We start from the raw sequence: 12,582 nt of genomic DNA, 5'->3' as shown, positions 1-12,582 counted from the left end.
ACACAGGACTTCCACACAGGAGACCTAGTTTTGAATCCTGGCAACTAACACTTATTAAATCTGTGACCTTGGCAAGTCATTTATCTTCTTTGTTCTGCAGTTTTCTCACTATAAAATGAAAATACTTCTGTTTTGTTTTGAGCACTGCATAAGACAGCATATATAAAAGCAGCTAGTAGTGATTTATTTATAAGTAGTAGGGACTCAATCCTTCTGTTTTTTTTTTTTTAATTTTTCAATTAGAGTTGACATTCACATCATTTTATATTAGTTTCAGGTGTATGGCATAGTGGTTAGACATTTATATAATTTGCAAAGTGATTCTCCAATTAGTGTAATACCCATTAGCATCATGCGTAGTTATTACAACATTATTGACTATATTCCCTGTGCTATACTTCACATCCCCGTGACTATTTTGTAACTACCAATTTGCACTTAATCCTTTTACTTTTGTCATCCAGCCTCCCAACCTCTCTCCCATCTGGCAACCATCAGATTGTTCTCTGTAGCTATGAGTCTCTTTGGTTTTGTGTGTTTATTTTGTTCTTTAGATACGACATATAAGTGAGATCATATGGTATTTGTCTTTCTCTGTCTGACTTATTTCATTTAGCATAATACCTTCTAGGTCCATTCATATTGTCACAAATGGTAAGATTTTATTCTTTTTTATTGCCAAGTAATATGCCGCTGTATATGTGTACCACATCTTCTTTATCCAATCGTCTATTGATGGACACTTAGGTTGCTTGTAAAAAACACATTGTTCAGCCTGTCATTGAAGCACGTCCTCTTGGAGGCAGTTGAGATAGCCTAGAGACATTTCACAAATATTTGGTTATTTTGAAATAATAACAAATGAGCACAAGAATTAAAGACTTTGTATTGTGCATATGCCTGCGTATATATACATATATACATATAAAATTTTTTAAAGGGAACATCTTATCTTTTCCCTCTCTCTGTTTTCCATATTTTTTCTCAGACTCGACTGAGAGGATTTGAAGTTAGTGAGATTATTTCAAATTTGGATGTTGTCACAGGGCTGCCAAGGGGGTCCCAGACAAAGTTATAAATTTTGTTTTGGTAGAAACTTCCTGGTATCCCTTCCTGTGAGAGCCCCACTCTTGCTTCCTACCATTTCCCATTTCCATGCCTGGAGACTACCAGCATATCATGTTGCTTTTGGCAGTTGACCAGGCCAAGAGTCTCAAAATCCCATTTCTCAAGAACAAGGCCATGGATTAGGCTTATGGTGCTCAGGAGGAATTTCTCTTTATAAAGGGAGTGGGTTAGCCCATTTGGGAGGATTAGCAGGGACGAGGAAAGTCTTTCTCCAGTTATTTTCTTCCTCCTAAGTGCATTCTCTTCTAGGATTTGTCGGTGGAGCTGAGGATTTGCAAATGTAGGTGACAGATGTAATTTGACTTAAATAGAATTAAAAAAAATGAATCAGCCGCCAATTTTCAAACTCAATATATTTCCCATCCAAATCTACGTTTAGGTTTTTCCTGAAAAATACTTGGCAACATTCCAATAGGGAAAGGATCAATAACAAATTAGAAGGGCAAGTGATCCCTAGTCGGGACAGTTCTCTCCCACTGGTGTAATTGCCTAAATTACCTGTTTGGCTCTTTAGGCATTTGGATTTGCCACATCCACCCACACTGAGCATTGTTTACCCCCCTCAACCTCTCCTGGCCACATCTTCCTTCTTCCTGCCCTGGCATCCACCCACACATACGTGTTTTTCCAGCAGAGCCCATGAGCTCAGTAAAAACAAGAACTGGTCTTTCGAGAAAGAATAGGGTTTACCATGGCAAACCAATGATATTCAAAACCACAAACCATAATTCCAGAAATGCCAGTTCTGGTTCTTTTGAGACATGAATAATCTTATTTTTGAAGCTAAAACTATAATTAGAATATTACAGTGGTAGTAGTATTATGGGATCATTTAAACAACAGTGGAGATGACAAAGATTGGAGTTTAAGGATGGAAAAAGATAAATCAGGCAAATTCTCATCAAAAGAAAGTTAATGAAGCTATATTTATAAAGAAATAGACTTTAAGGCAAAAAAGTATCACTAGAGATAAAGATAACATGTTCAATCCCTTGAATGACACAACAATTTTAAATTTGGATGCTCCTAATAATACCGTTTGAAAATATTTAAAGAAAAATTGATAGAACTATGAAGAGAAATAAACAACTCTACCATCATAGTGGGAGATTTTAACACATCTGTTTCAGTAAGTAACAGAACTAGTTAACAAAACCAATAAGGAAAGAAAATTTTGAACAACGTATTAACAAATTTGATTTAATGGTCACATATAGAACATCCAAGAACTGAAGAATGCATTTCTTTTTAAGAACAGATGGGTCGTTTGTAAAAATTGATATATCCTGGGTCATAATGGAAGTCTAAACAAATTTAAATTTTAAAATCTTACAGAGCATGTTTTCTGACCACAAATGTAATTAAGTTATAATACATTAACAAAAAAAGGTAACTAGAAAAAAAAAATCAATATATGTGAAAATTAAGAAAGAAAGTTCTAAATAACCCATGGGTCAAAGAAGAAATCATAATAGAAATTAGAAGATATTTAGAATCACACTTAAATAATAAATATACTACATATAAAAACTCATGAGGGTACAACCAAAGCTGTACACAGAGGGGAATTTTTAGCCTTAAATTTATATTTCAGAAAACTTTAAGTTAATAATTTGAAAATATAGATGAATTCTTAGAAAAATGTAACTACCAAAACTGACATAAAAGAAATAAAAAGCCCTTCTACAAAGAACATTCCAGGTCCAGGTAACTTTACCAGAAATTTTATTAAAATCTTAAAAAAGAGAGAAAAACCTATCCAATACTATGCAAACTTAGAGAACAGAAAAAGAGGAGTAGTGTCTGGAATAAAAAATTCCTTAGAATCAATATAAAAAAGACAATCTCATGGAAAAAGAGGCAAAAGACTTGAACATTTCACACAAGAGAACCTTTTTGTATTTTTAAAAACAGCTTTCTTGACATATAATTAATATACAGAACAAACTGGACATGTTTAATGTATACAATTTGATGAGTTTGGAGCTATGCATATACCTGTGAAATCATCATCACAATCAAGGTAATAAATGATTCATTACTTCTAAAAGTTTCCTCCTGCTTCCCCCCCACCCCTTTACACTGTGGTAAGAACAATGAATGAGATCTATACTCTTCACATATTTTTAAATGGACAATACTGAATTGTCATCTGCACACTAGGTTGTGCAGGAGATCTCATGAGAAGATCCTCAACCTCAAACCCTCTCCTCCCCTACCAACTCCTCCTCCCCTGCCTTTCCCCTCTCTTATCCAGAGACCTCAGTGGTCTTATTCATTGGCATATTCCCAGTGCATGGAAAACAAAACACGATCTGAATAATAGATTTTCCTTACAATTTTTGTAAACTATAAATACATATGCATAGTTGAAATCATTCAAATGGAAAAGAAAAGGCACAAAGAGAAAGCGAATGGAATAATAAGAGAAGGAGACCAACAGTGAAACTGTCCAGAGCACTGACATGCAAGGTGCTCTTACCGTTCAGGAGAGGGCCTGACGGGATGGAGAACGGAGTCCAGGAAGGGGAGTATTGTAATATCAACATCAATTAGGATATCTTTGGCTGCAGGGAACTGAACAGCTAAGAGTGACTTACACAGAAGGCTTTTATTATCTCACATAATAGCCTGGGGGTAGGTAGTGCCAGGGTTGGTTAGTTGAGTATTTCTTCCATGCTGAAGCTCTCTCTGTATTAGCTTTTGGTGATTCTGCTGGCTTTCGTCTGGTGGTCACAAAAAAGGCGGTCACAGCATCAAATATCAAAAACTGAGCTCAAAAACAGGAATTGCGCATAGGAAGAACTTCTCCCCATTGGCCAGTACCAACGCCTAAAGCAACTACAGCAAAGGCGAGTGGGATTGCCTCAATTGGTTTAGGCCAACACAGCTCGTCTCCTGGGGCTGGGGGAGAGGGCTAGTCCGTTGAGCGTCTTGCTGTCCCACACCGAAACACAGCTGGCACTGCATTAGCAAGGCAGTAGGTGTGCGTGTGAGCCACACCCTGTGCCTGCCCGAGTGGCAACCGACAGTGTGTCTGTCACAGAATTCAAGGAAAGATGCTCAAGGAAGGAGTCCGTTGGGTCAGTCAATTGTGTCTGAATGGTTGTTAATATAAGGAAATGAGTCAATGTGACCACCAGGTTGGACAACAATGAGAACATTGATGGCAGTAGTAAGAGCAATTGCCGTGGAGTTGGGGGAGGTAATTAGGGGGGACAGACCACGTTATGGTGAGTTAACCAGTAAATGGGGATGGGGTGTGGATGGACGGACAGAAGGCAACTCTTTCAAGGGTCTTGGCTGTGAGGGAGAGGAGAGACGATGGAGCCGGCCTGGGCCTGTGCCCTGTTCCTAGCTGGGAATCCTACGCATTTTGTTCTCAGCCAGACTGTGTCAGCTGTGACAGTCCCTGTTTGTGTATTTCAGAACTTTTTGAATAATTCCCAGATCTGATAATGTTAGCTTAGTTCCCATTCTCCTGACTCTTCTAGTTAGTTTTCTCTGACCCTTCTTAGTCCCAACATTTCCTTTATGAGATATGAGAATGAGAGCTATACATACGCTTTTGTTGAATTCAGAAATAGTTCTCATAAAAATGGTATCTTTTCATTACAAAAAAAACAAACACAAAAAAATAGAAAGATACAGAAGGAAAAGTAAAAAATATATATATGATTCTAATTCACAGAAATAATGAGAGATAGCATACTGCTGTGTTTTTCTTTTAGCTTTTTCCCATCCACATATATATTTCTTTTACATAGTGAAATGCTTTACATTCTGTTTTATGACCTGCTTTTTTCTTGATATTATGTGACAAGTTTCTCATCTCATAAAACATTCTCGGTGAATATAGTTTTTTTGACTGAAAAGTACTATATTGTATGAATAGATCATTTAATATTCTTTAGTTTTTGAACATTTACATCATTTCCTTTTTTTTTTTTTATTGCTACATTTGTGTCTGCCTATGGCATATTACCTTGGGATGGGTTTGTAGCCATGGGACAAGTGAGTAAAAGAATATAAAATGATTTTCAGGTTTTGGACAGGGTAGTGATTTGATTAAATGTAGGTGCTCTGGGTGGTGCTTGGTTCCAACTCACATTCTGCCATTTTCTCCATGTGTGACTTTGTATAAGTAACTGATACAAGTCTCAGTTCCCTAATCTGTAAAATGTGGATCATAGTATCTGCCTCATCGCATTCTTAATAAGTTAAATAACATAGTTTGTGAAGACCTTTTGTTATAATGTCTAACAATAAATATGAGCTATTTCTAGAAATGATGTATCAATTTATGTCTCTAAGCAGAGTTTATTTTATTTTTAATCTACTATCTATAAAGCTCAGTTTATGGGTTTTTAAAAAATCTACAATAAAATATATGGCTGATGTGTTCAAAGACACTTAATAAATTTGGAGGACAGTACATCTTTAGTCTTTAGGTTTTTATCCCTCAGGCCCAATATTTCAAGTTCAGAGGTAACATTGAGTTGGACACAGAATGTTCCCTAGAAAATATTTGTTTCACCCTTCACTGGGTGTCTCTAGCTAATGCTTTCTGTGTAGAATCTCTTACATTTGATTAAAGCATTTGAATGGATGTGAGTATTGCTTAAACTATTTATTCCTCAAAGGGCTTTCTCGACTCCTAACCTACTTTAGTTCTGTTGTATATTAAGCCATTAGGACTAAACAAAGCTATAAATTGGCTTTGAATAAAAAATAATGCTTAGATCTGAGACAAAAAAAATCACTGATCCCAAATGTAATCTTTATGTCTTCTGGAATCTCTCAGAACAGAGAAAAGGCAATCTTATAATTTGCTGAGGGCCAAAGGATTTTCAATAGCTGGTAAAGTGCTCCATAGATGATAATGTCTGACTTTTTCACTTTTGCCCCGAGGCTCAGTTCTAGCTCCTGGAGGTTTTCTGGCCTAAGGATTTGCTTTCGTGTGGTAGTCATGGAGCCTGGAGTTCGAACCTCACAAAATAATGTTTTCGGGGTTTGAGAGTATTCTTTGGGGGAACAGAGAGACAAGTTTGTTCACCTGGCACTTTTATGTACCAGAAATAACCCCTCCTGAATTTTTAGTTAACAAATAGAACCTTAGATACTCCTTTTTCATCTATAAGCTAGTTGTCAATAGAAGCTTATTTTATTATTTAATAAGCTTCATATATAAGCTTATTCTAATATATTTTTTCAATATAAGCTTATTTTCCTTTTATGATAAAACATAAACTTCAAATGATTAGAATAATTATTTATTATGTGATTTGTTTTTCAGAACTTTAATTTCTTAATCTCTGCAAAGGGTTTTTTGCAGTAGTCTGCTGGATCTGGCACACATTAGCTCATCAGAGCCAATTATTATTTTCACAAATTGGTTAAGGTCATGTTGGTAGCTTGAACTCGGCCAATGGTAGGAGTGTTTACATTAAGGAAATTAGCAAATACTACAACTGAGGTTGTTCCCCAGTCATGGGCCACCCCCTCCAGCTGGTTAGTAAACATTTACCAGCTGACCACTGCTTTTCAGATTGTTTCAAAGACATTACAAATTTTAACCTATCAGACTAAACTTCAATATAACATATTTGAGGGAGAATAAAAAGATTTTCAGGTATTGCACATTCTACCAGTGGTGGTTTGTGAAATGCTATTATTTACTCAAAAATAGTCATTTAGGACATGACAGACAAATTGAATGTGGGAAGAACGGAAACCACAAATAGGAGGCACACATTACAGTAAATGTAGAAAACTAGACAACAGAGGTAAGAAAATAGAAAGCCTAAGGAAAAAAATCTTGAAGAATGAAGGACAGGAAGAAGACTGTGCTAAGCAAAACTGACACTAAAATTGAATTTGAGAAGTGCCAAGAGGTTAAAAAAAGGCATCAAAATAAAATAGTTTTGAAAATGGTCAACAATGCCAAGTTAGTGAAGTAATGTCTTTTCAAGATGGCATTTGCTGAGATGGAAAGTGGAACTAAAATCACCAGCCTCTGAAAAACAACACATTTTGCCCTTGGCATTTTGAAACACATTTAGAGAACAGGATTATGGGTAGGTAACCATATATTTATTGTCCAAACCAGGACTTTAGTGAATGAAAGGGGACTCTATTAATAATTAATTCTGGGCAACAATATAAACCAGTATCACTGAGGCACGTTCTGTGTACACATTAATTTTAGGTTATAATATTGGCCACTCATTTTCTAGTACAACAGGTTAAAAGAAGCTGACTAATAAATATTACAATGGAAACATTAAAATAAAAATTTTTTAGTCTGTAATTATATGTAATTAGGTGTTTTCCCTTAATGAGAAAGTTAAAAAGTAACGAGGTTATTCATAATACTGTTGACTAAACAACAAGAAATATGTGAGAACCTGGCCTCAAGTTGTCACAGCACAATCCTGAAACCCCATCTGCCTCTTGCGCCTTCTGACCTTGGTGGGGTCCTGGGGTAACTGTTCTTATTGTAACTGTCAGCCCTAGAAATTGTAGGTCCAGAAACTCTCCAACTTCAGTTACCAGATCCTCTTCCTTATACTGTTTCTTGTAATATTTCTAGCCTTTTTCCTTTGTCCTGCTTAAGTGGTTAAGTTTCTCACCTCGCCCAACAGCTGGGATCCTCAATACCATGTGAAAAAGAACATGGCTGCCTTCGAGAGAAGGGCTCATAAACTCTCTGTTGAATTCCACGGTTTTCCTTCCTCAAACCAGCCTTTATTTTGCGTGTATGTTTTAGCCAGCTTTCAAAAATCTTTATCAGAGACTCATACAGGGTTTCTCTAGAAAATCAACGATTTTCTGATTTTTGTAGCTTCTATAAGGGCCTTGTTGAATTATGCACCCCATTTTGCCCCAATATCTGGGCATACCTTTCTCATGATAAAATGGGGCTTAGGAACTGCAAGGGTGATTTCATGCTCTGGTGCTTTGACCGTATTTTACACTGTATTCATTTTACTTTGTAGGAAATGGGTCAACTTACTTAAAAATTCAGCATGTGAGGCGAGGTACTCAAGATTCTTTTTCCTGGAACTGTCCTCACAGGTATCTTTCTAGAAATCTTAAGGTCATCCTTCTGTAAGGAAAGCTCTGGTAAGACTGTGTTCTCATTCTCATCACCCTGGACGTAACCGTGAATATGCCATTCAGACACTGTCCCATAGACCTTTCTGTGATAATGAAAATATCCTATATCTGTTGTTCAATATAATAGCCATTTGCCACATGTAGCTAATGATCACTTGAAATCTGGCTAATATGACTGAGAACTAAATTTTCAATTTAATTTAAGTTCACTTAAATGTTAATAGCCACATATAGCGAGTGGCTACTATATTGGGTGATACAGCTTTGTACCAACCCAGCGGCTATAAAATCTGTCTATTTGGTGATGCCCTTGCTACAGTTCAGTTCAGCAATATTTTCCCAGCTAGGAATGATCTGTAAGGATCAACTGATCCCACCGAGATCATTTAAATATCTCACTGTGACTTCCCACAATATCAAGGTGCTGAATTGAAGAGGGGGCGGCTAGTCTACGATGTACATGAACATTCAGCAGAATTTGGACACTCCTGGTCAAACTCCTTCTCCCATAACGATTGTAAACATTTCTGAAGGCTCCCCAATCCAATGTAAGATTAAAATAGTAGGGCTCGTGCCAGTACGATCAACACTGTGAGTACTATTTGTATTGTTCGTAACAACACTGGGAATACTGCCATCACCTCGGACTCAATTCCTCTCATTACTGTGTCCAGTAGAACTTCCAAGTCTTCTCTGTCGCCGATAGTGACTGAGGACAGGTCAGAAGTAGCCACTGATGGTGCCAATTGCCCCCTCCACCAGGGTGGGCAGAGAGAACTCCTTATCTAGTCATCATCTGTGGCTGCTCCCTTTTCTGCCAATGCCTTTTTCTTCTTTCCTAGACATGTCATCATGTACTCTTAGCTCCTTCCAAAGGAAACATTTTTACAGTTCCCCATGAAGAAGCAGTCTCGGATGGCCACGCTAGACATCACATGATTCTTGCCCTCAATTGTAGTCCGTTGTCCCAGAGATGGGTACCTGTCCTAAAGGCAGCCAATTCACAGATTGTTCAGAGACCTATACCATGATCTGGCCCAAAAAGATGAGCTGGGCTAACTCAATACTCTCTGTCAGGAATGTGACCTATGAATTGTAACGATAGGGGAGAAGTCAGCCGTGGAAGCTGAAACTGAACAATTGCTTAGAGAAAAGCCATGGAGTAGTGTTGGTGCCATGAAGATCAACAAACCGAAGTCACGAGGCTACACAAATGATGAGGAAGATGAAAAGGCAGAAATTATGAGTAAGCAGAAGATACAGGCACTGATAGACAGAATAGCAAATGAGGAGTCAATCTCTAGCTCCTGGAGAATGGCAGAGACATGAAGGGAGCAGCACAGCCACACTGATGGCAAAGCCGTAGAACAAGAAGTACAAACTCATGCGGTTGAGGCCCTCGGTGAATGGGCATCTGAATGGTCCTGGTCTGCATGAGCCTGATTCTACGTGAGGCAGGGCTGATGCTTTCTCCTGGGCTCCCTAGTGTGGATTTGTATTAGGATTTCCCAGAGACACAAAGTCAATTACACACACACACACACACACAACGCCTTCAAATGATTGGATAAGACCCATTCACATTATGGAGTGGAATCTGGTTTACTCAAAGTCGATTGATTTAAATGTTACTCACAACTAACAAATTACCTTCACAACAACATCAGGACTGGAGTTTGACCAACACTTAGGTACCACACCTGTCCAAGCTGACACATAAAAGTAAGCGTCCCAGGATCCTTACTAAAAATCTGTTGCTTGAGGCAACTTTAATCTCTGTACTTTTCTCAAGTGTTTTCAGCTACTAAGCATTAAAGAAGGATTTGAGTCCAGCAATCTGTCTCAAAACGTGCATTTTTAACTACTAAGAGCTTATATCATTTTGTCTCATAGCTATCATTTATTAATTCATTTATTCAGGAACATTTATTGGGGACCTCTTACATAGCTAGCATGATACTAGGTTCTGGGGAGACAGTAATAATGAAAATATATATTTATTAAATATAAAATAAGATTAAATACAATGTCACATAACACATATTAAATGTAATTTAAATATAATTAAAATAAACAATAAAACATTTAAAATATAAAATTAGATCTAATGTAATAATAGATGAGTAGAAGGCACAATGAGGAGAAGCAAGTACTCTGGTTGGGAGGCGGATTTAGGGAAAGTTTCCATTGGGCAAACTAGATGTCAAATTTGAAGGATGAATCCGCACTAACTAGTTAAGAGGCAGTGGGAAATGGGGTAAGAAAGGACATGCGTGAAGGGCCACTTCAGCAAACGCGCCAGCAGGAGCAGAAGCACACCACCTGAGAGAACAGAGCACATCACTGAAATGTTAGCTGTTAAATTCCTTGAAATAATGACTTATTTTTTCTTTCTTTCCTTTCTTCCTTCTTGTCTCCCTCCCTTCTTTTTTTCTTTCCCCTCCAATTCCATCCAGCCCTCAGCCACTTAATTGAGGTCTTGTATATGCTACTCTCGTTATTAAAATTATTGAATGAATGACTAATAAGAAATACACACTTTATCTTGATCACTAAATGCTTCTGCAAGTCTAGTTGCTATCTACAGAGACCAAAAAACTGAGTCACAAGTCTCACCTGGTATAATTCTTGTTCTTTCAAATGATTTTCTTCTTCTGATGATATTTTAACTGATTGTTGCCCCTTTCCCATTTCTTCACAGATGAATCAAGAACGGTATGACTACGAACGAGGTGGGTAGAGGAAGCGCCTGATGAGTCTGTTGAAACTTAGACCCAAGCAATGGAGTGTTGCAATTGACCGTGGGGGAACAGCTGCCACAAACAGCTCCTTCTGGCTTCCAGTAATTAGGAAAGAGGAATCTTGGAGTGCAGTTTGAACAGAACCAGTGGGCCATCTGGCGGGCCAAAAGGCAAGGCGGAGAACTGTGAATAGTGCTGGAAGCCGTGCGTGTATTACACGTGCGTCAACGTATACTGGTATGTGATGTGTCAGGAATGTTTCAAGTCTTGAATGGTTTTTATTTAAAGGAGTGACAGTACAGAACAGTGACACGGGGACTGTTGGCTTAAATAATATTAGGAAGTTTTGATCTTTTAATTATATATTTTAAAATTGAGAAGAAGCTGAATAATTTAATGCAGTTTAACTAAATAGTTTAGTTTAATGCTAAACTATTAGTAGTTTAGTTTAATGCTACTTAGAGGCAATAGTTAGTAAAAATACATACAACTTTTTTTTCATATCCCAATAGCCTAGCATATGTGACATAAACAGATTCATATACATACACACTATTGGGACTATGCAGAATAATGAAAATAACTCACAGCTCCAACTCACTTCTAATTATAACCTTATAGAGAAGAGTAGTCCACAGATTCAGATGGAATTCGAAATTCTTCTCAGGTTGATATTTTTTAGTCTCCAAGCTTGGAAATACTGTTAATAATTTATGAGTAAATTCTTTAGGTTTTCTTTCTTTATCAGTAAAATGGGGGACCAAAGCGGTTGGTCTTTTCAATTCATAAAACGGTGTGTTTATCAGAGGAGTTTACATTTAAAAAAACAGTTTGAAAAGTGAGAGACCTCATACATATGTAACAAGTAGAACTAGCTTTCATACATTTATTTATTCAATATATTGCACTCATCCCACTGCTCATATATGTATAATTATGTGCTATAGACTATGCTAATTTCTGAGGCCACACTGATGAACAAAGACAGATGTTTCTGTCTGTGTGGTCTCTTTGGAAGGGATAAAGGCAATTGGAAAATTCTTGTGAGTTTCTACATTATCACTTAATAGGTGTGTGATTTCAGGTGGGTGTAGAATTGAAGGTAATAGTACCTTTCAGGACTATGTCATAGGATGGCTATGAGAATCAAATGTGATAGTTATTGTAAAATGTATACAGTGCTCTACAAACATGACCCTACTATGAAATACCAAGTGGCGAGAGAAAAGAAATTGGATGAAGTTTGAATCATGGAAACGTCCCCAAACTAAGGATGGGGATAAAGGAAAAAAAAAAGGGTAGAAAATTTATAAAGAGGGAGGTAGAAAAGTGAGAGCAAGTAATAAAGGGGAAATATAAACAAATTGTACCACAAGTAATTTTTTCAGATTCCACCTAGTTCAATGTGTTAAATTCAGAGGTCTTATTCCAGCGATATTTCCTTCAAAATCCAGGTTAAAAGTACATTAAAAAAAAAAAAAAAAGAAAAGAAAAGAAAAAGAAAGAAAAAACCCTCTTTGATTCTTACATTCAAATTCTAAGATTAGTTTATTTCTAGCATAAAGAAAGGCAGGTCCATTCTATAAAGACAGTT

At 37.1% G+C, this 12,582-nt stretch overlaps 1 long non-coding RNA gene across 1 annotated transcript in view; it reads left to right on the top strand.

The window, feature by feature from the left end:
- Positions 1 to 12,332, top strand: part of LOC117021546 (uncharacterized) — a 28,225-nt gene extending 15,893 nt beyond the window's left edge. The window contains exon 3 of the long non-coding RNA XR_004422880.1: positions 10,949 to 12,332. This is a non-coding gene — a long non-coding RNA (uncharacterized LOC117021546). The remainder of the gene's footprint in view (positions 1 to 10,948) is intronic.
- Positions 12,333 to 12,582: the final 250 nt, after the last annotated feature.

The sequence above is a fragment of the Rhinolophus ferrumequinum genome, chromosome 4 (genome assembly GCF_004115265.2).
Source record: "Rhinolophus ferrumequinum isolate MPI-CBG mRhiFer1 chromosome 4, mRhiFer1_v1.p, whole genome shotgun sequence".
NCBI lineage: Eukaryota > Metazoa > Chordata > Mammalia > Chiroptera > Rhinolophidae > Rhinolophus > Rhinolophus ferrumequinum.
This window is presented reverse-complemented; position numbering and strand designations above follow the sequence as displayed.